At 52.6% G+C, this 19,882-nt stretch overlaps 1 protein-coding gene and 1 long non-coding RNA gene across 15 annotated transcripts in view; both read left to right on the forward strand.

The window, feature by feature from the left end:
- SIL1 (SIL1 nucleotide exchange factor) overlaps window positions 1-19,882 on the forward strand; it is a 99,268-nt gene that overhangs the window by 73,699 nt on the left and 5,687 nt on the right. The window lies entirely within an intron of this gene.
- LOC141749638 (uncharacterized) lies at window positions 683-2,857 on the forward strand. Its single transcript, XR_012589431.1, has 3 exons — window positions 683-1,160; window positions 1,290-1,406; window positions 2,777-2,857. It is a non-coding gene; the product is annotated as an uncharacterized LOC141749638 (long non-coding RNA).

Below are 19,882 nucleotides of genomic sequence, written 5' to 3' on the forward strand. Positions count from 1 at the left end.
TCATTCCTGTGAGTGAAGTTGAGGTTGTCTTCCATCTTCTGGATCCCTCCATGGGTCCAAAAACCCTCTGAGGGTCCCAGTGCCATGGGCAGCTCCCTCCGCTGCAAGGGGCTGGGATTTGGGAAACGCTGGTGCCGGTGGATGCTCAGGCTGCAGCAGACTCCACGTGCCTCTCCTTTAGCTTAGCTGTTCTTCAGGTCTTGCGGTATGCACCTCCCTACCCAAACCCCGTGCCAGGGATAACACAGAGCAGAAAAAGGCATTTATGTCATTAAAAGCCTAACGGACTGCGCTGTGGGACCCGATCTGCAGGGGGAAACCAGCTCCATCATTACCCAGTCACTCTTCAGAGCTTTAAATGAGAGCTAAACAAAACGGCCTTGGCTTTCTGGAGCAGGCTTTATTCGTTCACTTTGTGATGCTGAAAGTGGGTCTGAAACGCGGCCGCCTCTCGAGGAGAAATGCCGGCACCCCCGGCAGGGCCGTGGGCTGGCTCCTGCCATGAGAACCGCTCTCGCCCGGCGGGCCGGGCACAGCCCGTGCCTTGCAGGAGGAGAGCGCTGGGACGTCGGTCACTCCCCTTGACTGATGAACGGGTTTTGGGCTTTGCCCGTAATATCTTGATTAATAATTAACGTGATGGAGCTGGAAAATACATCTCATTTCTCCCCGTGAACCCGACAGGTGAGGATATATGTTTCCTGGTTGATTGCTGTGCCTTGTTACAGCCTATTTATGATTGATTGAAAAGCAGAGGCTTTGTACGAAGAGAGACCTTTAATCTCCTGGCAGAGCCGAGTGCGTTTCCCTTCAGGAAACGTTCCTTCTCTTCTGCTTATCTCTAACCCCCACTTTAAACCCGAACCTGGCAGAGACCAGAAAGAAGGCAGGATCAAAGCGAAAATAATTGGGATCGCTGGCTTCTGTGGGCAGTCTGAACCCGTTATTCCTACTTACTAACTAGTTATTCCTAAATAACTCTTGCAAGAGACAATTCGGCAGTTGCAGCATCTTCTTGATGAAAAGCACTCAAATGTAATAACCATGGCAACAGTTGCTGAGGGCCGGCGCAAGGAGGGACGGAGATGTGCTCTCTAAAGGACAACGGGCCCAACTTTCCTGACAAATGACACTGTGATGCGCCAAGGAGGTGATGTACGGTGAGCTCCGCGTGCTGGCTGTTGTCCTGGTGGGGACCCAGCCACACGTGCTGTGCTGGGGATGAAGGTTGCCCCAGTGCACCCATTAATGAGCCGCACTTCATTAATGGTGGGCATCTTCCCCTCTAGATGACAGGGAAGCTCGTAACCTGAAAGCCGAGGAAGTGGTGGGGGCACGCGATTAGGAGGGAGAGGCCAGGGAAGGAACCTCAGGAGGAGACACCACCTCTGATCCCAGAGTCCCAGGTGAGATGGACGGCGCCTGCGTGCACGGCCAACAGATTTCCCAGGTTTGGCTGCTCGGGGAAAAACCGCGTCTTTCTGCTCTTCATTTTCACCCAGCCTGATCGGTGCCGCAGGCAGATAGCGATAATAAATACTTGACGTGTCTGATTTCAGAGCTGCTTCTTTGTAAGCCATCTTTAAGAGCATGTTTGAAGCTCTACAGGAGAGGTGCCAGAAGCCACCTGGTGTTGCAGGTGGAGGAGTTGGTAAGAAATGGGGCATTTTGACTTGAAAAGCCTTGCTGCAAGGGTCCTTCATCCCTGGGTCGTGTTCTCCCCTTGCCCAGGGCTTTTCTAAACGCTCACTGCTAGGACGACCCTGGAAAGAGCTTTCCGAACCTTCTGGTCTGAATCAACGGCTTGGCAGCACCTTAGGTTATGGGATCAAGGCCGCTCAAATAGCTTTGTGGGGATCGTGTTATTTTTATCAGGCAATATTCTCTCTCTTTTGTCTTATTTAATTGGACAAGTTGTGGGCATGAAATGTGAGAGAAGGAAACTCTTTAATGCTCACCAGAAGAGAAGAGGAGTCTGCTGAAAGGCAGCATTTTTACAGATTTCCGAGAAGGAGGCAGTAAATACTCCACCTCTGCTTAATAATAATAATAGGCAGGCTAAGTATCTCTAAAAATATAAAATAACGTGGGCCTGTTTGGAATAGTCAACATCCTTATCAGCCTGCTGCCATCTCTGCAAACAAGTTTCGCTGGAGATTCTGGGCATGATTTTCAATGGCTCGGAGCAGCTGTAGCTTCTTTGACTTCGGTGAAAAGTCTGAGTGCTTGGCACGGCGGCAAACCAAGCCTCTTCCTTTCTGCATCAAATTGGGTCTTGATTCTAAGTGAGATGAATTTTCTCCTCCTGATAATTCCGTGCATCTGAAGTGATTACAGCTCCGCGTGAGTGCTCTTTTAGGAGATTTGAATGCAGCGTTTTCTTCCGTCTTAAAAAGGTTCCTTCAAGCCTTATGATTCTGGAGAGGGGGGAAAAAAAATAAATCCTGGTGGAAACCGTCACATCTTCCTATGCAGATTAGAGATTAAAACTTTTTATTTTTATAAAACACATACGGGGGCTAAATGGGAAAACTTCTGTTCAGGCGAGCGGGTTTTGGCTGGTGGCAACGTGCTGCTAAATTCTTATCTGGTGGTGGAGAGGCAGAGCCAAGGAGTGGCATTATTTGGAGTTCTTAGAGAGTGAGCTTTAATGTTTGCTTAACTCCACTAAAAATAGACGCCACCCTCTTTTCCTAATAGGCGGCATTTGTCACACTTGATTCATTTCCTTTCCCAAACTGAGTTCCTTCATGAATATTCATTCTCTACTCCCCAGGAATCTGCCTGTCCTCAGAAGTTGTACTCGCGGCGATCCTACCCTGACGATGCGAGTCAACCTTTCAAAGCTCACCGAATACCTGGCCCAATCCGGCAAAATGTTGCGATATCAACAGCTCTCATTGATTTCTGCCTTCTCTGTGAGCTGTGATTGCTCGTTATCCCTCTCGATGAGTCCCTTAACGAGTCTCCCGTTCCTGTTGTCATAGCAGCACCGCATTGCCCGGTATGGTGAAGTCTCTGTCACTGTTAATTGTGAGATGGGAGGATCAGCTTGGCGGTTTTTCTAGTGGGGATTAGGCCAAAAGGTCCCTTCTGAACTGTGATGAATGCAGTTTCCTTCAGAAGGTACTAAAACTTGGTAGTTACAGAATATTTCTGAAGAGGGACAGCAGTCCTTACAGAGCTCTTCCCGGTCATGCTCAGCCACCACTTAAAGCAGGAGGAAAAAAAACCAGCAATGCCAAAGGAGAATATAAAACGGTTGATTCGTGGGTAAGGAAGTCTGTCAGTACCTCAGACCTTCTAACCTTGGGGGGTCCAAAGCACGTTGAAGGTCCAGGTTGTTGCTGGAATGGGAGAAATCTGCTACCCAGTGAGCACCGAGGAAGCAAAGGGCTGACGTGATGCTGGAGGAGCGTGGGGCCAGCGAAGCTGCTGGACCACGGACCCTGGAGCCCTTGGCCAGTGTGTGTACATGAGGAGGTCACAGAATCACAGGATGGCAGGGGTTGGAAGGGACCTCTGGAGATCATCCAGTCCAACCCCCTGCCAGAGCAGGGTCACCCAGAGCAGGTGGCACAGGAACGCCTCCAGGCGGGTTTGGAATGTCTCCAGAGACGGAGACTCCACCACCTCTCTGGGCAGCCTGTGCCAGGGCTCTGCCACCCTCACAGCAAAGAAGTTCCTCCTCATGTTGAGATGGAACTTCCTATGGTCAAGTTTGTGCCCGTTACCTCTTGTCCTGTCCCCGGGCACCACTGAAAAGAGCCTGGCCCCATCCTCCTGACACCCACCCTTGAAGTATTGATAAGTGTTGATAAGGTCCCCCCTCAGCCGTCTTTTTTCCAGACTGAAGAGACCCAAATCCCTCAGCCTTTCTTCATCAGAGAGGCGTTCCAGTCCCCTCATCAGGTGTGTAGAAGGTGTGTGTGTGTGGAAGGGCATCTGTAGGATCTTGTGAGAGGTGACGGCGTGTTTCACTCAGCAGGGACCAAGGAGAAGACTTGATGCATTGCTTTTTAGGGCGTGGGGTGAGTTCTGTGCCAGCGGTGTGGTGACGTGCCCGTTTGCTGTGTGAAGGGGTGCTGGTGGTCGCCCACATCTGTGTGGTGCCTTCCAGCACATCAGGCTGCGGGTCTGCTCCCAGACAGTCACCCCATCCTCACTCCGTTTGCTCCCTTTCAACTCTGCTAATTGTTAAAGCAATTCAAAGACTAAAATTGATAGTATCTGAGCAGGGTGCTTGTCTGCTGGGCTTGTGAGAACCACCCAGTGGGCGGACTTTAAGGGTCCTTTCCAACCATGAAGATTCTGTGACTCTGTGACTTCTGTTGCCAGCGGGGTCTTTGCCATCAAGGAAGACCGTGTTGATTTGCAGCAACGTGCTAGAAGAGTTTTATAGGGGTTGCTCTGATGTTGCGGGTGAGGAATGCGTGGAGCAAAAAGAATGATCTCATCACACCTTTCATCCTGCGAGTCCTAGGGCGGCTGCGTTGCCCGGGCGCCGTGAGCCGTAGCCGCGGTTGGTTGAAGAGGGCACAGAGAGGCAGCGTGCTGTTTGCGCCTTGACCCGAAGGAGCGATTTATGGGCACGGATGCCATCCTTAACTGGTCGGACCTGTCCGAGACACCGGGTCAGCATCTCTGCTCTCGCACGGACTAACGCCGCGTGGTCGTTTGCCCAGAAGCGGTAGGGCCAGGGGTTGTACGTCACCTCCAGGGATGACAGCTCGTCGGCAGGCTGGCTGCTGGCTCAGCAGAGGCAGGGAAGAAGGGCTGTCTGTAAACAATTTACTCTTGTTTCCCGCATCCTGAGGGATGGGGATCAGCTGCGCTTCTTCCCGAAGAGCTACTCTGTTAATACGCAGGGCAGAGTTGTCCTCCGTGCCTGTCACTGGGTTTATTCCAAAACTCTGAAATGTAGCCAGAATCATCTGTGACCTAAACGTAGGCACCAGCGGTGTTTTTATAGAATGAAAAAAACAAAAAAATTAAAAAAAAAAAAAATCTGTACCCCCCTTCAGTCTCTCCCCCGAAATGAAAAACTCCACTGGCCAAGCCCCGCAAACGAGTTTTTGGGTTTTTTTTTCATGTGTGCGGTGAGGAGCCAGATTTCTAAAGGCTTGGCTTTCAGTTTTACAGGCGTTTATTATAGGCATGAATAATTGCTGGCACTGTGCTACCACTGCTGTTGTTTGCTCTTACGGTTAGGCCAATTACATATGTAAGCCCCTGATTTACAAGCGAAAGCAGAACTAAAGTAGCTTTGTGGCCTACATTTCAAGAGCGAGTAATGTGTCCGCAGTCGGCTGTAGGTCCCCGGATTTGGGTTGTCAAACACGGAGGTCCATTGCCATAAATATGTGGACCCAGATTGTCCAAGGCTTTATGCGACACGTGCTGTCACGGCGCAGCGTGAAGGACATAAACATGGATGAGTATTTGAGCCCCGGGAACCTGCCCAGATTCATCCCGTGGCGAGCAGGCTGGAAGATTCGTGCTGCATTTGGGGAATTTACAGAGAAGGCACACAAAAGAGAGAGAATTTGGACTAAACCTCATTGTTCTTTGAGATGGACTTAAACAAAGCCTGTCCAAATCCTATTTCCCAACATGATAATCGGTTTGTTTCCAGTTCGTGCTGTCCAGTGGGCCCTCCTGGGGGAGAAGAGATGATGTCCATTGCCGAATTGCAAATTGGTCAATTGAGATCAAACTGAGAGTTTTTTTTCCTTGCTGTTGCGCACTAGGCAGAAGCGGAGCGGGAAGGAGGTAGGGTTAATGGGATGACTGATTCTCCATGGGGTGATGGTTTCCAGACAGCTGCTCGGATGGGTCACGTCACCCACGCGACCTGTTGACCTGGACTCTGCATTGCCCAGCCTGGGGAAGGTCTCACCTTGCTGTGCTGGTACCAGTCGATACCGTCAGCTCTGGGGTGAGGCAAAGAGCCGGCCCACGCGGTGGGGGAGGATGATGAGCTGTGCTGGTCCTCCTTGGAGCGGTGGCAAGCTGGTGTCCTTGCTGCTGGGCGGAGCAGAGAGGGAAGGATGTGAGTAAGGAGAGGAGAAGGCAGGACGTTTGTGGCTGCTGACCTCATCGTCACAAATCAGTCGTGGATATTGTCTGTGGGAGGTAATAGCAGCTCTGCTTGGGAAGGAGGCCAGCGTTTCACACTCCAGGGGATGGCCATGGGAGGATGATGCACCCGTGTCATTAGTCATTAGCGCATAGCTTCTCATCTCGTAGGGTTTGTGTGCTCAGCTGGAGGCCGGGGCAACCTCCTTTGTGTAAACGGCCCAAAATCAGTCTGATTGTTGTGTGCTGAGCTGATGGACGTTGGCAAGGAGATAATCCACACCAGCTCAGCGTAGGGTGTCCTGCGTGGGTTCACAAATGTCCGTCTGGGGAGGAAGCATCGGTTTAGGACCATTGGTTTCTGAAGTGATGCTTCAGAGCATCTACAGCTTCTGAAGGCAAACACGGCAGCCCGGGGCAGGCAGACCACCCGGCAGCATGCCCCGTGGCCTCAGCAGACCCCCTGGGCAGTGGCTTCCCTCCCTCCGCGGTACAAAGCAGATGGGAACCGCAGACCCAGATTTGTTTACTAGGCTGCCATCGACTGGGGTTTTGCGTCCCGGCAATTACTGGCAAGTCTGCTCTCCTCCTGCGCCTTCGCAGCACATGTGTGAACTTCTGGTTGTGTCACCTTCCCGTCCTCTCTTAACGGAGTCTAGCAGTGGGAAGTGATCATCACAACTAACGTTTGCGGAGCGTATGTCTTTCCACAGTTCCAGAGCGTTGAATAAATTGAACTCCGCTTCCTCCTTCACCCTTCGCCTTCGAGCTGTTTCTGAATCCAGGCATCTCATCTTCCGCAGCCGCTCTCTGCTCTCCCAGTTTTCTTCTGCCCTGGTGGTTAAGCCCTTATCTCCTGCCTCGAAGAACCTACCTCTGATGCCCCTATCACCGTTCCTCATTACAAAAACAGTGTTCATCTCAAGATCTTTCTGGCTTTTCCTAACCATTTCATTGCCAGGCTAAGTCTGTCTGTTGGCTCCCTCCACCACCGCAGCAGATTCTCTTTGCCTTTAGGGTCGTTAAAACTTAATTGGCATGTCGGCTTTCTTTGTCGAGGAATGCGTTCTCTCTGTCCGTCGGTGATGTGGGACACGCTGCTGAAATTCCCCTCTCCTTGCATAATTATCTTACTCTGCTGCGTCTTTTATGCAAAACCTTCCCTTCTGAACGTGCTTCCTCTCCTTGCTCCAGCCCTTTCTGAGCATCCCGTTTGGCTGTGGTACCTGCTGTGGCTTTGTGCCTCGGGTAGGCACATTAAGTTGTTGCATTAGTAATGTGTTTTATTAGCTCGCTTGGTCATTTTAACTCTTTGACAGCTTGATTCAGGCATTTCCTTCGCCCTCTCTCTGAAGATGGGGTCCACGTCACCTAGCTTCAGTCTTCCTTTACGAGTGTCCACCTGAGCCAACTACCCAGGCTCCATCTCCAACCAGGGGAGAGAGACGCCTCCAAAAGGCAAATCATCCCGTCGTAAGACAGGAGTCAAAGAACACCCCCATCTCCCATGGGGCAAATCATCATTTCTGCTCGTGGCCGGTGACCGTGAATTCCTCCGACACTTTCCGAAATAGATGTAGCCCCCTTTAGAGCGACTCTAAAGCCTTGGACCATAGACTTGCCTTTTTGGATTAGCCCGGGCAAGTCCCGTGGAAATACAGAGACGGGGGTTGGGTCTCCCGGGGGGTGCAGAGCGCAGGTTGGAACACGTTACTGAGGGAGCCCAGGCAGCTCGTCTGAGCTGGGTGTCTTAATTTTAGGTATCTAACGTTACGTGAGATGAATATGACACTTAGAGAGGTTTGGGGAAATGTTTCCGTCTTATTTTGTATTTAGAAAATATAAAGGTATAATAGTGAATGTTTTAAACAACAACAACAACAGTAATAACAGTAATTATAGGTGGGTGCAATTTTCCTTTAGCGTCTAACTGAAGCTGCTAGAAAAATGACTGCTGTGCTGATATTTGGCAGGGACACCGATGCGAGTACCCACTTGTTTCTGAAAAATGCTGTTGGATTTTTAATGACCATCAGCGGCACAACCTTGATTTTTAAATGTCATCCTAAATGTAGCAGTTCCAGCCTCCTCTGCCGTGGCATGTGGGTGTTTGAGTAGGGATGAATCAGAAAGCAGAAAGAATGGCTGGTGCTTTCTGTGGCTCCCAAGTTTTCCTTGAGGGCTTCCCACCCGGGAACTGGCTTGGATCGTCGGTCCCTGGTCCCGTGGTGGCGCTCGGGCTGTCACTCTCCCCTCTATCAATGCGTGATTGAGCCCCTCGATGCAGAACGAGTTAGATTTCTGGTGTTCCACAGGTCATGCTTTCCATTTAGGAAAACCGGATAAATTAAAAAAAAAAAAAAAAAAGGTTTCCCAGCTTTTGCAGATGCAGCTTTTCCATTCTCTCTCTGGCTGGAAACGTTCCCCGGGCTTCGCTTTTGGAGCTGAAATCTGCGCTTGGCATTTGCGAGGTGGTGATTTGCTTTTGTAAATGGAGCGAAGTCTCGTTTTTTGAATCATGACTCAGTGAAACAAATCTCCTTTTCTAGTCTAAAATGATTCTAATAGCACTGCTAAACCCGCTGGGAATGGGAACAGCCGGAGTTTAAAACATGACATTGCAGTGGGTGTGATTCTCCCTGTGATCCAGCATCTTCCCTTGCCTGTAGAGGAGTGCGGTGCTTTGAGAGGAGGCTGGTAAGCGGTGAGCGGTGGTTTAAGAGCAATACCTTGCGTGGTGGCGCCCGGGGGTGCTCCGGGGCACGTCCGTAAGCAAAACGGGTGGGAGAGGATAGAAAGATTTGCTTGATGTAACGCGCTGCCTTCCTCGGTTACGGGAGGAACGCAGAGAGTTGCGAAACAGATGGCAGGGTTAAAATAGGACAGAGCATCGCGAAGATGCTGCTGGAAGGGAGGGAAGCGAAGTGCCTGTTCTCACACTTCGCTTTGGGGCTGGTGGAAGAAGAGCTGGAGAGTGCCTGCGCTCCGCTGGCGTTCCCAACAGGGACACGCCAGGCAAAGGCTTTCTTATTAGCACTTGTCTTAAAGAAAAATCAGCCTAAATGAGCAAGCAAACAAATAAAGCGAATAACAATCAAAGGTCTTAGCCTCGGGCCGCCTTTTAATGTCTTTCAAGATATTAGTTCTACGGACACTCATTGCCACGGGAGAATATAAGCCGCAGTGTTAGGAGCCCGGCGGTTAGCACTACGGCTTCCTTTCTTGGGGTGCTTTCAGACAGCTTTTTGCAGTGTTTTCACGTTACCTAAGGCGTGTGAATAGGTTTTGTCGGAATATCTGGGTAACTTTGCATGCCTGGAATGACGCTCAGTGCGCCATGGATGGCAGACCTGGCAGGGATGCTTCCGTGCAAAGCTGCCCCGCTGCGAGTCGCTGTCGCAGAAGGGGCTCGTCCAGGGGTCCTACAGCAGCAAAGAGCTGGGTAAGGCCTCGGGTGCTCCTGCGTTTGCCGCCATCCCAGGCCAGTTCGGTTTCGGAGCCAGGAGGCTGGAGGCTCACAGAGAAAAGGAGTGTGAGGAAGGGGAGGAGCGGGGCGGCAGGAGCCCAGCCGACGCTCCTGGGAGCGCTTCGCTTTCCCTGTCTATAAATCGAGGGGGCGCTTTGAAGTCTCTGGGATGAAAAACGCTGGATGAGCTCAAGGACGTGGTATTAATCCTGCAATATTGTTCTTGTTCCTCGCTGCGTTGTGATTTTTTGAAAAGAAATCAACGCCGTTTTTGTGGGCTGTGGCCAAAATGGCAAGGAAATAAATGGGTTCTGCTTGCGCTCGGAGGGAATCGCTCACTTTTTATTAACGCAGCCTCCAATGAAACAGACCCCATCCTTAGGCACTGATACGCGTTTGACCTACGGTAAAATAACAGGCTTTCAGAATTGCATAGGGAGTGTTTTGTAAGCATGGCACATACAGCCTTAAGGTTGATTTACGCCTCAAGATAAAGCATCGGTTTGGATGATGGAGCGCTGGAGGAGTTCCCGTGATGTCCTTCTCCATGCACCGTGGAGCACAGTCTCGTACCTGCCTGGAAGGATCAGTCATTCGACACGTTGTGCTTGGAGGGAGCTCAGGCAGTTCCCTTGATGGTTGCAGACGGAGCATGAGTCACCCAGTCCAGCCCCTAAATCACAGCGGGCTGACAAACCTCCGGAGTGGACTGCACGGGCCCATCCCTCACCGTCAGGAGAACGGAGGAGATGGGCTAGCCTTGATGGGGCTGCTCCGGACCCTTTCCTCTGCAGGCTCCTCCGGCTCTGCGCTGGCAGGCTGACGGCGATAGCCCCGAGAATCCAAAAACCTTTGCTTTTTCATCATAAAATGGTTTGCGGGTTTTCGATTAAACTCGTGAAAGCTGAGCTGGTATCTGAGGCTCTTGAGAGCTGCACCCCTCCACTTGCCCCGGCGTCGGTGGGAGCTTCGCGTGGACAACAGCCCCCTCCAAAGCAGAGCAGGGAGTCACCCGGCCATCAGCACTGACGGACACGTAGCTGGGGGACATGTACTGGCACCAAAATAAAGCTCAGAGATAGCAAAGACAAGGGTCAGGGGAAGAGAGGGGCTCTGGGGGTGTCCTGGGGAGCCTCACACGTGCCGGGACAGTGGAACTCCTGCCTGGGCTCGCTTTCTGTTACCCTCTGTGCAATCTCCGGCTCGTTTTCACGGTACCTTTTTTCCTACGGATATAAATACCACCTTTCGGTTTGTTGTTTGTGTGCGTTCAGCCGGACAATCTGGCGTGGTCGATTTTCTTACGGCACCTAAGATTTTATTGTCCAGAGCTGGTATTCGCTCTTCTACTCTGCTCTCCGGAGAGGTGAGGAGGAAGAGGGGGTTTCACTGCAACTCGACTTGCTCCCACTGTTCCCATCGCTCCTCTCCGGAGCGGTCGTGCTTTGGGTGACAACTCATTTCGGTTGACCCAAACGAGTCCCCGGTGGCTGGGACAGGGGTGCCGCTGGCTCCCCTGTGTCTGGGACGCTGGGTCCCGGCTGCAGGGGCTTCCTGCACCCCTGCGAGCTGTCTGGCTGCGGGCGGCAGATTCGCTATTCTGTATTTTTATTTAATTACTTACTTTTACAGCTTTTCATATAAATCTAATTATCCATCTGTTATGCTACATTACAGCCCTGCAGCTCATCTGATTTTATTATTTTTTTTTCCCCTGTTACGAAATATTAGCCGCCTCAGCCTTGCCCTCTCTGGGCTTCGGCGAGCCGGGTCCCCTCCCCGCGGGGCTCTCGATGGCTCTCGACCCTCGCACGTCGCGAGAAGTAGCTCTGCTCTGCTCTTCCAGCTCGAAATCGTTGTGACTGCAAAGGGCCAGAAACTCACGTCAGGTAATTCCCACTCACATCGCCTATCTGAGAGGTTTCCCCAGTTAAACCCGATGTCACTGTGTCCCCAGGGAACTCAGGGCTTGTCCGTAACGGGACGTTATAGCCGTCCCGCTTCCAGCGGGGATGTTGTAGGGCTCATAAGAAACTCCACTATCTCTTGGTGGTGCCTGGGATGTGAATACACGGTCGATAGCGAGCCAAGGTTCCCCAGCTTTTCCCAGGCAGTCCTCCACGCTGTTTCTGCCTCTCCGGGGTGACTCACGCTCCCCCGGTTTAAGTATCGCATTAGCCCATCAAAATCGCGGGATCACGTACTCGGCTCCGACTTATTCTCTGCAGTTCTATTCTCCTCTTAGCAACAAATACTCAATAACCTAATTGCTCATTAAAACCCATACTTGCGTCTGTGTAATCCATTATGTCACGTTGAGACGCGTTGCTCTCGCAGGGACGCGGCTGCTCCCCCGCTAGTGCCATGAGTGCCTGGCTTGGCAGAAAGTGAGAAGGCAGCATTGCATTGAAGTGGAGATTTTCATCTTCTCGGGGCTTTTTTTTTTTTTTTTTTTTTAATGTCTCTCCTATATTCTGGGCTTTTGAACATCTAACACCTCTTTTATGCTTCACATCTTTCATACGAAATTGTGGTATTGTGTTGCCTATTGAAACCTAGTTTTTCCTTTTGTCAGGTTTTCCCCCCTCGCCCCCCACTTTCTTCTTCGCTGTATTTTGATCGGCACAACTACTTAGGGCTCCATTTTTCTGGGTGGTTTTTAATCTCCTTAAGTCGTGGCTCTGAAGGCCTTTGTCTGTGATAAACTCAGGTTTGAGCTGATGCTCAGAGAAGAGGCTTTTCTAGGCCGGTTTTGCTGCATGCGGACCTCGGTGGGGGCTTTGGGGGTGTGTGCGCTTCATCCCTAACTCCGAATAGTTGCAGGCGTCCTGTTTGGGGTCGGGGTTATCTTATCATTACCCTCTTTATCTCATATCGTGCGTGCAAATGTCCCGTCTCCTTTTCAGTCGCGTGAGACGCTGCAATAATGGAAAGCCTCCGTTAAATAAGTATTTTTGTAAGAGATTCCCCAACCCTGCGCTTAAGCGTCATTTGCTGGCGTCCCACGGCAGAGCCAGGGTGCTTGTTTCAGGGGGCGGGGGGCGCTGCGAATTGTTCGCATTGAGTTGTCCCAGTTATCCTCCTCTGGAGAGCAAAGTTGGGAAGGAGATGTATCACCTGGGAAGTCGTGGATCGGAGCCGGCTGGGCTTGCTGCAGCGGCTCCGCGGCCGTTTCCAATGGGGATGGTTCATGCCAGTGCTTTGAATGCGGTCGGAAAGCGTGTTTTCTGCATGTGTCACTTCTCACTTGGACTATTTTGATGCTTTTTTCATTTTTTTGTTTTTTCTTAAACCTGCAATCTAAAATTCAATCGTACAAGTATTAATGAGCTGCTGATCATCCTGCCTCTCTTTTTTCTGCCCTTATGTAGAATCTCAGATTCACGGCTATAGTTCGGGCTGGAATTACTGAATTCCAGTCAAACCTTTAAACATTGACATCGTAATGATTAGTTTCATCTCTCTGTTGCTTGTCAGGTGATTTTAATGTGAATATACTTACAAGAGCTGTCAGAAATCCTCCAAATACAGAGGCCTCTGAAGAAGTCATTGCCCTTTTCACGTGTGACCCTGCTTGCGTTGCTTTTGGTTTCCAGGACTCGCAGAAACAACCTTTTCCGTTGCCTTTCCAGTTCTTACCTGGGTGTGACGGCCTGAGAGGCACGAGAAGGCAGGCAGGGCTCCGAGAGCTGTGTTTCAGGGTGATGCCATCGTAGCCGCATTTCAGTTCCCAGCCGCCTCGTTCTCCTTTGAGCAAAACATCGGTGCGCTCTCGTTTTCTTCGTTAACAGATTTTCGAGTGAAAACTGGGGAAGGGGGATGGATGGAGGAGGAGGGGGAGGTAAGCCGTGCTGCCTTGCTGCCTGTTTCTGATCCTCAGGTTATAGCACAAGCTAAATAGACTACACTAAATTTTTTAGGCTGTTTCGCAGACTTAAAGACTTTGATCCCGGCTTTGATTTCCCATGCGGCATCGCAGACCGCGCTGGCTCTGAGGAGAGAAGAGACCCATTAAGTCCTGTCCATTAAGCCCGGTGATTATCATGCCTTTTCACCGTCACGCCGGGCTTTCATCCAAGCACGAGCTCCAGACTTACCTCCCCGTGCCCTGGGGAGGATGCCCAGCAGCCGGTGGCCACCAGAGTGGGCGTGCGGCCACCGCCGCAGTGGGACACCACCGCCGGGGCAGGAGAAGGGCTGTGCTCAGCACCCTGCCCTGCCAGGCAGGAGCATCCCCTCCCTCGCACTCCCCCATTCACGCACTCCCCCATTCACACCTCCTTTTGGTTCTTTCTCTGCTTGGCTTTAGCAGGATGCTCAGAGTAAGGAGGTGACGCTCTTTTTTTCTAGCGTCTCATGCGGTTTGTACAACAAGCAGGCCACGAAATAAATATTCTCTGTGTGTCCCTGCCAGAGCAGGAGAGACAAAGGCGTTTGCCTGCCTGCCCTGCTCTGTGCTTCTGAGGCCCCACGTCCCTTCACACCGCTTGGCTTTCCCCCCTTTTTTTTTTTTTTTTTTTTTTTTTTTTAATTTAAATCTAATTTTGCAAGTTCCCGTCTAACTCAAGAGCCGCTGTTGCCTCAGGGCTGTGTTGCTGCTTTTCAGTCTTCCCACGCCCCTCGCCTGTGCAGTCTGGCAAAACTTTGAAAAGTCTCTCCGAAATTTCATGCACGTGTGCTTGGGGTCATCCCAGGAGGAACAGGTAAGGGTGTCCCTTCACGGACAGTGCTCTTAAAAAAAAATCCCTTCTTCAGCAAAAGGGGAGCTGCTTCCATGTCATGAGTTTGCCAGTCAGAATGGCAGAGAAGCCCGTGCTGGATTTTCAGGAGCAACAGCCGCATCCCCTGTGCAGGTGCTGCTCCTTACCGTGCCCGAAAGAATGTCCGTGGAGAAACGGCAGGCGTCCCGCAAGCGGATCCCTAACAGCCCAACGCTACAGCGCATGGAGAAGCTGTTTGGAGGGCTCTGATCCCAGCTGGTGAGGCTGCGTCTCCTCCAGGAAGCATCCATCGTGTTGGTAGATCTTCCGGATGGTCATCCGTGTGCTAAGGTCTTGCTGCTTCCACAAAGAGCTTTAATGGAAGGAAAAAAGAAGGGAGCAAACTGTATCCCAGGCTGCATCCCCAGCAGCGTGGGCAGCAGGGCGAGGGGGGGGATTCTGCCCCTCTGCTCCGCTCCGTGAGACCCCCCTGCAGGGCTGCCTCCAGCTCTGGGGCACCAACAGCAGAAGGACACGGAACTGTTGGAGCGGAGCCAGAGGAGGCCCCGGAGATGCTGGGAGGGCTGGAGCCCCTCTGCTGTGGGGACAGGCTGAGAGAGCTGGGGGGGTTCAGCCTGGAGAAGAGAAGGCTCCAGGGAGACCTTGGAGCCCCTTCCAGGCCCTAAAGGGGCTCCAGGAAAGCTGGGGAGGGACTCTGGATCAGGGAGGGGAGCCATGGGACGAGGGGGAAGGGGTTTAAACTGGAAGAGGGGAGATTGAGATGAGATGTGAGGCAGAAATTGTTTGCTGTGAGGGTGGTGAGCCCCTGGCCCAGGTTGCCCAGAGAAGCTGTGGCTGCCCCATCCCTGGAGGGGTTCAAGGGCAGGTTGGACGGGGCTTGGAGCAACCTGGTCTGGTGGGAGGTGTCCCTGCCCAGGGCAGGGGGGTGGCACTGGCTGGGCTTTAAGGTCCCTTCCAACCCGAACCATTCTGTGATAAATATCCTGACCCAGCAGCCGGTGGAAGATGCTGAATCCCATCTCTGCCTTCACCACCCGCCCAAGGCAGGACCTGTCACCGGTCACCGAGGCGCTGCGGCGACTTCATTTCAGTTTTACTCCGATAGCGCTGATCACAGCGCGTCAGCCCTTGTTTTTGTTCCTTTTGCTCCTCTCTGTGCGCTGTTGAGGCTTGCGGTGCTCTGGCAAACAAGCCTTGACTGTAATAATTTCTGGCCCCTCGTGGGAAGTTGTAACTCCAACGCAGTGAAATATAAACTGGCAGAAAATGGAGTGTTTCCTTCTGCCGTTGCGAGCTGCAGCAGGCAGGCTCAGATGGAGGTTTTCTGGTGGCTTTCCCTCCCCTGCTTTTGTTTTTTCCCCTGGCTGCCGAAGGGCACGGTCACCCTCCCGCAGCCACCGAGAGGGAAACATGATGAAATGGCACATTAAATTTGTGCTCGGCAAAGTCACAACTCCAGGAGCTTCGGGAGGAGGCAGCAGTGGGAAACATAAATGTTGTTTGTCTTGTGATCAAAAGGGCGCCTCTTAATTGCGGCGGTGTGCTCCTGAGGGTGTGGGTGGCAGCCCCGTCACTGCTGGGTGACCCCGTCTACGGAGGTCCCTGGGAGGGCTGGGGAGAAGCAGGGATGTCTGCAGGCAGCGGGGACGTCTTGAGTTGGGTGGAGGATCAGCCTGGGTTGGGGTTTGAAAGCGCAGAGAGCAGACTGTAGACTACACCCTGGGAAACTAGAGCAGGGCAGGTTTAGATGAGACATTAGGAAGAAGTTCTTTCCACTGAGGGTGGTGAGACGCTGGCCCAGGTTGCCCAGAGAGGGGGTGGAGGCCCCATCCCTGGAGATGTTCAAGGCCAGGCTGGATGAGGCTCTGAGTAACCTGATCTAGTTGAAGATGTCCCTGCTCGCTGCAGGGGGGTTGGACTAGATGGCCTTTAGAGGTCCCTTCCAACCCAACACATTCTAGGATTCTATGAAAGAGGGTATTGTCTCCAGGATGTGTATCGAGAGGGTCTGGTGGCCCATGCTCAGAGCTGTTCAGAGGTCCTCTCGTGGTCTGGGGCGGATGGCCCATGTCTCAAGAAGTTTGAGAACTTCTGCCCAAGAACAAAACCCACCTTGTGAGGGACAGAGCTTTGTCAGGAGCTTCTCAGAGATGTCAGCGTGAGCACCTGCAGGCAGTAGGGATTCTGGCCAGTCTCCCCAAACTCTTCATCCCTGCTCAGTGCGTCTCATCCAGCATGACCACCAGCAGCATACCTGTTAACCACAGCCTGTCCCTGCACCCAGGCAGTTTCTTGCATGGATCAATTATGATGACCCTTGCTTTCTACTCTTCAGGAACAGGATGAGAGAGAGATGGATGTGATGGAGCTTGGAGGCACAAGAACCTCAGATGGGTGGTGAGGGTCGCATCTGGAGGGGATGCGGTGTGGCCCCGCAGTCAGGGTGGGTCCTGCCAGGATGAACCGGGGCTGTGTTTAGCACACAGGGGCCTCCTTTGGAAACCTGCTTGAACCTGAGCACGGCGCTTGTGTCGAGTCCCCGTAGCCTCGCGGCTGTTCCTCACCCGGGTTTGAAGCTGGTTAATCTCATCTGTTGAGCGCACCCAAATCTCTGCCATCACTGTAGGTAGCATCACGGGGTGTTGTCATCGGCTGTCTCTGTCCCAGCCTCAGAGTTTCATTTCGGTGAATGTCCTTGCTGGTGCCACCATCCCCTTATCCAGTAGCAGATTAGCACAGGTTGAGTTTCCCACGCGAGCGCTCCGCTGTCTGTCTCATTGTATTTATTTTGTTCAGGCCCTGCTTTTCCCTGGGCTTGACAGTGTAATTTGTACGGATCTGTGCTGAGTTTTCCAAACCCTCAAACTGGCTTTTTTGTTAGCGTGAAGCCTGGACTATTGATAGTAGAGACATTAAGCAACAGAAACGTTGACAAGTGAGCAGCACGCCTACCATCCAGGAAGGCTTCCTAACCTCTAGAGGTGCTCCTTGGCAAAAAACTCCATGGTTCAGAGGTTTTAATTAGATCTAATCCTCCAGGTGACCAGCCAAGCACTAAAAGGCATACCAATTTTTCAGTTGTGTCCCTTGCTGTAAGAGTTCTTATTATTTATTTTAGATAGATGTGACAAAAGAGCTTGGATATCCCAAACTTCACATTTTCCTGGAATGGCACTAAGAGGTCTCAGTGTAGGAGTCCTTTCAGTGCAGCTACGCTCAGGCAAGTGCCTGCCTGCAAGCTCTTTCTGCACTTACTCTGGTCTCCCTTGCCCAGGGTGACTTGCGTGTGAAATTTGGTTGGGGTTTTGGATCAAAAGTTGTATTTTCTGAGTGTCAGAGTTGCCAGCTCCTCCTTGGGGTCTGCAAATGCGGCCGTGGTTTCTTTGCCTCTCGTTCGCGCCATTCAATGGAGCCCCAGCATTGAAAACGTGCCTGACGGCGTGGTTGATGATGTGCCAGGCAGAGCCGAACCTGCGCGCCGTGCCTTCCCCCAGAAAAGCTCGAAGCAGAAACAAGCCCAACCCAACGTTACGCAGACAAAGGCAGAGACCACAGCTGCCATCGCTGGAAAAACAGAGCTGGAAAAAAACCTCTTCTTCCCGCTCCTGCCTGGTTTGCAGCAGAGCTTGTCTCAGCAGCGGGGGGCTGCGTCTGCCCATCACCTGTAGCGGCCGGGTGGGTTTCGGAGATGTGCAGGGCTCTGATCACAGCCCCACCGGCTCTGCTCCTGCTGCCCAGCCTCTGCAGGAGAAGGTTTTGTGCTGTTGTGGTGGGCACGGCCGTGCTCAGCCATCCCAGCTCGAGCACCGGCTGCGCCCAACTTGCTGCCGAGGGCACCTTCAGTGACTTTGGGACGTGTATTGCTTCTCACTGCTGCGTTTCCTTGCTGCTTTCTGGGTATTGTGTCTCTGGACTCCCAGAGGAGTCTAACCACAAGCCTGACTTATAAATCCATCTGGACCGAAAGGAGATGCAGGATTCATTCACTTCCAAAGGGCAGCTGTTACGTACCTCTGGATCTCTTGAGGCGAGGGCCACGCTTAGCACATTTCCACCTGCTGGGGTATGTTAGACAGGCCTTCAGCTGACCCCTGGCTGTTCTGGGAGCTGTTTGTCTCCATCCCACCATTGTACTCTTCCCGTATTTGCCCTGGGAGAAGTTGCTGAGGCTGGACAGGGTGCCGTGGTGCTGCGGGGCTGCAGCACCGTCCCTGGGCTGTCCCCATGCTGGAGGGGCCACTGCTGTCTGTGTGACTGTGGGTATGGATGGAGGTGAGAGCGGTGGTTGTCATCCGGGAGGGAATTGCCTTGCGTCCAGGGGTTGCCAGAGGCAGCTGAAGGTTTTGGGGCTGATGCTGTTTGCCTGCATTGACTCCCGACTCTTCAAAATGAAAGCCCAGGCCATCAGAGATGCCATCGCTGCTCTGCGGGAAGAGGGGGTTGGCCATACGGGTCATTTCCTACCACGTTGAGGTGGAAAATAACATCGTGTTGCTGCAGGAGGAGACTCTGCTGTGCCTGTTGACATGGTGAGGGTGGGGAACAAATACATCTCGGTACATGCATTGGGTCCCACCTGGACCCAGGCATTACCAGGAGCCTGTTTGCTCCCAGGGATGCTGGGGCTGCCGCAGCGCCGGCACACGGGGGTCTGCAGGCGCATGTGTGGACCACGCCGCAAAAATCTCTTCTGCAGGAGGATGCTGAAGCCCCTGGGTTTGTTCTTTCTCCTCCCTGTGTGGGAAGGTCACAGATGTCCCCCTCCTCGGCAGGATGCCTGCACCATGGCTCTGCCTGGGTGCCTGCCACAGCGAGTGGGTGAGGAAGGAGCAGTCAAAGGTGGCTTTCAACAAACCCCCCTTTTCCTGCCTTGATGTCAGCCTGGTAATCGTAGTCGGGAACCCGCACACCAGACCTGCTGCCTCTGAGCCCTGGATGACTCCTAACGGTGCGAGAAGCAAAGCCTGGATGGAGCTGGGAGGGTTGGAGAGATTGCCCGGCACCTTGGTTGACATAGATGAGCGTAGTGTTTTGCTGTATTTCTTGGAGCCATGGGTTTAATTCAAAGCTGCTCCCTGCCCAAGTCCATTTGTCTTCTGTTTTTGTTTTCTTATGACCCTGTCTGCCTCTGTCTGTCTTATTTCTTGGAGGTTGCTTGGCACAGGCTGCTCCAGCAGCTTTCTGGTAGCGGTAAGAGCTGTGGGTGTTTTTGCTGTAGCAGGGATGTGTGACCTTCGTCTGGCTGCAGCGCAATTGCTGCTTCAAAGTCGAGCAAAGGCTGAAGTGCTGGAGCTCTTCCTCGGAGCGCGAGAGACCAGGGATCAGGGATGTAGACAGCCGGTGCGTTGTGCTCCGACTGCGAAAGCCCTGCCCAAGAGGGAGCCTGTAGCATCTAACCTCTCCGCCACCTTCAAAGATGTGCTGGCAGTGGGTTTGCAAAGCGTCTGCGTGGCCGAGGTGCCCCTGCCCAGGCAGCTGGTACCTGGGGGCAACGCGGGTGGAAGGCAAGGCTTGGCTTCATCTGCCTGCACCTGGGGCAGCTCTTCACATCCTGACCTGAAATTTTAGCCTGGTTCTTGCGCGCAGAGGGATGCATTTAGCCATTTGTAGCGCTTGG

The sequence above is a fragment of the Larus michahellis genome, chromosome 11 (assembly GCF_964199755.1).
Source record: "Larus michahellis chromosome 11, bLarMic1.1, whole genome shotgun sequence".
In the NCBI taxonomy this organism is placed as follows: domain Eukaryota; kingdom Metazoa; phylum Chordata; class Aves; order Charadriiformes; family Laridae; genus Larus; species Larus michahellis.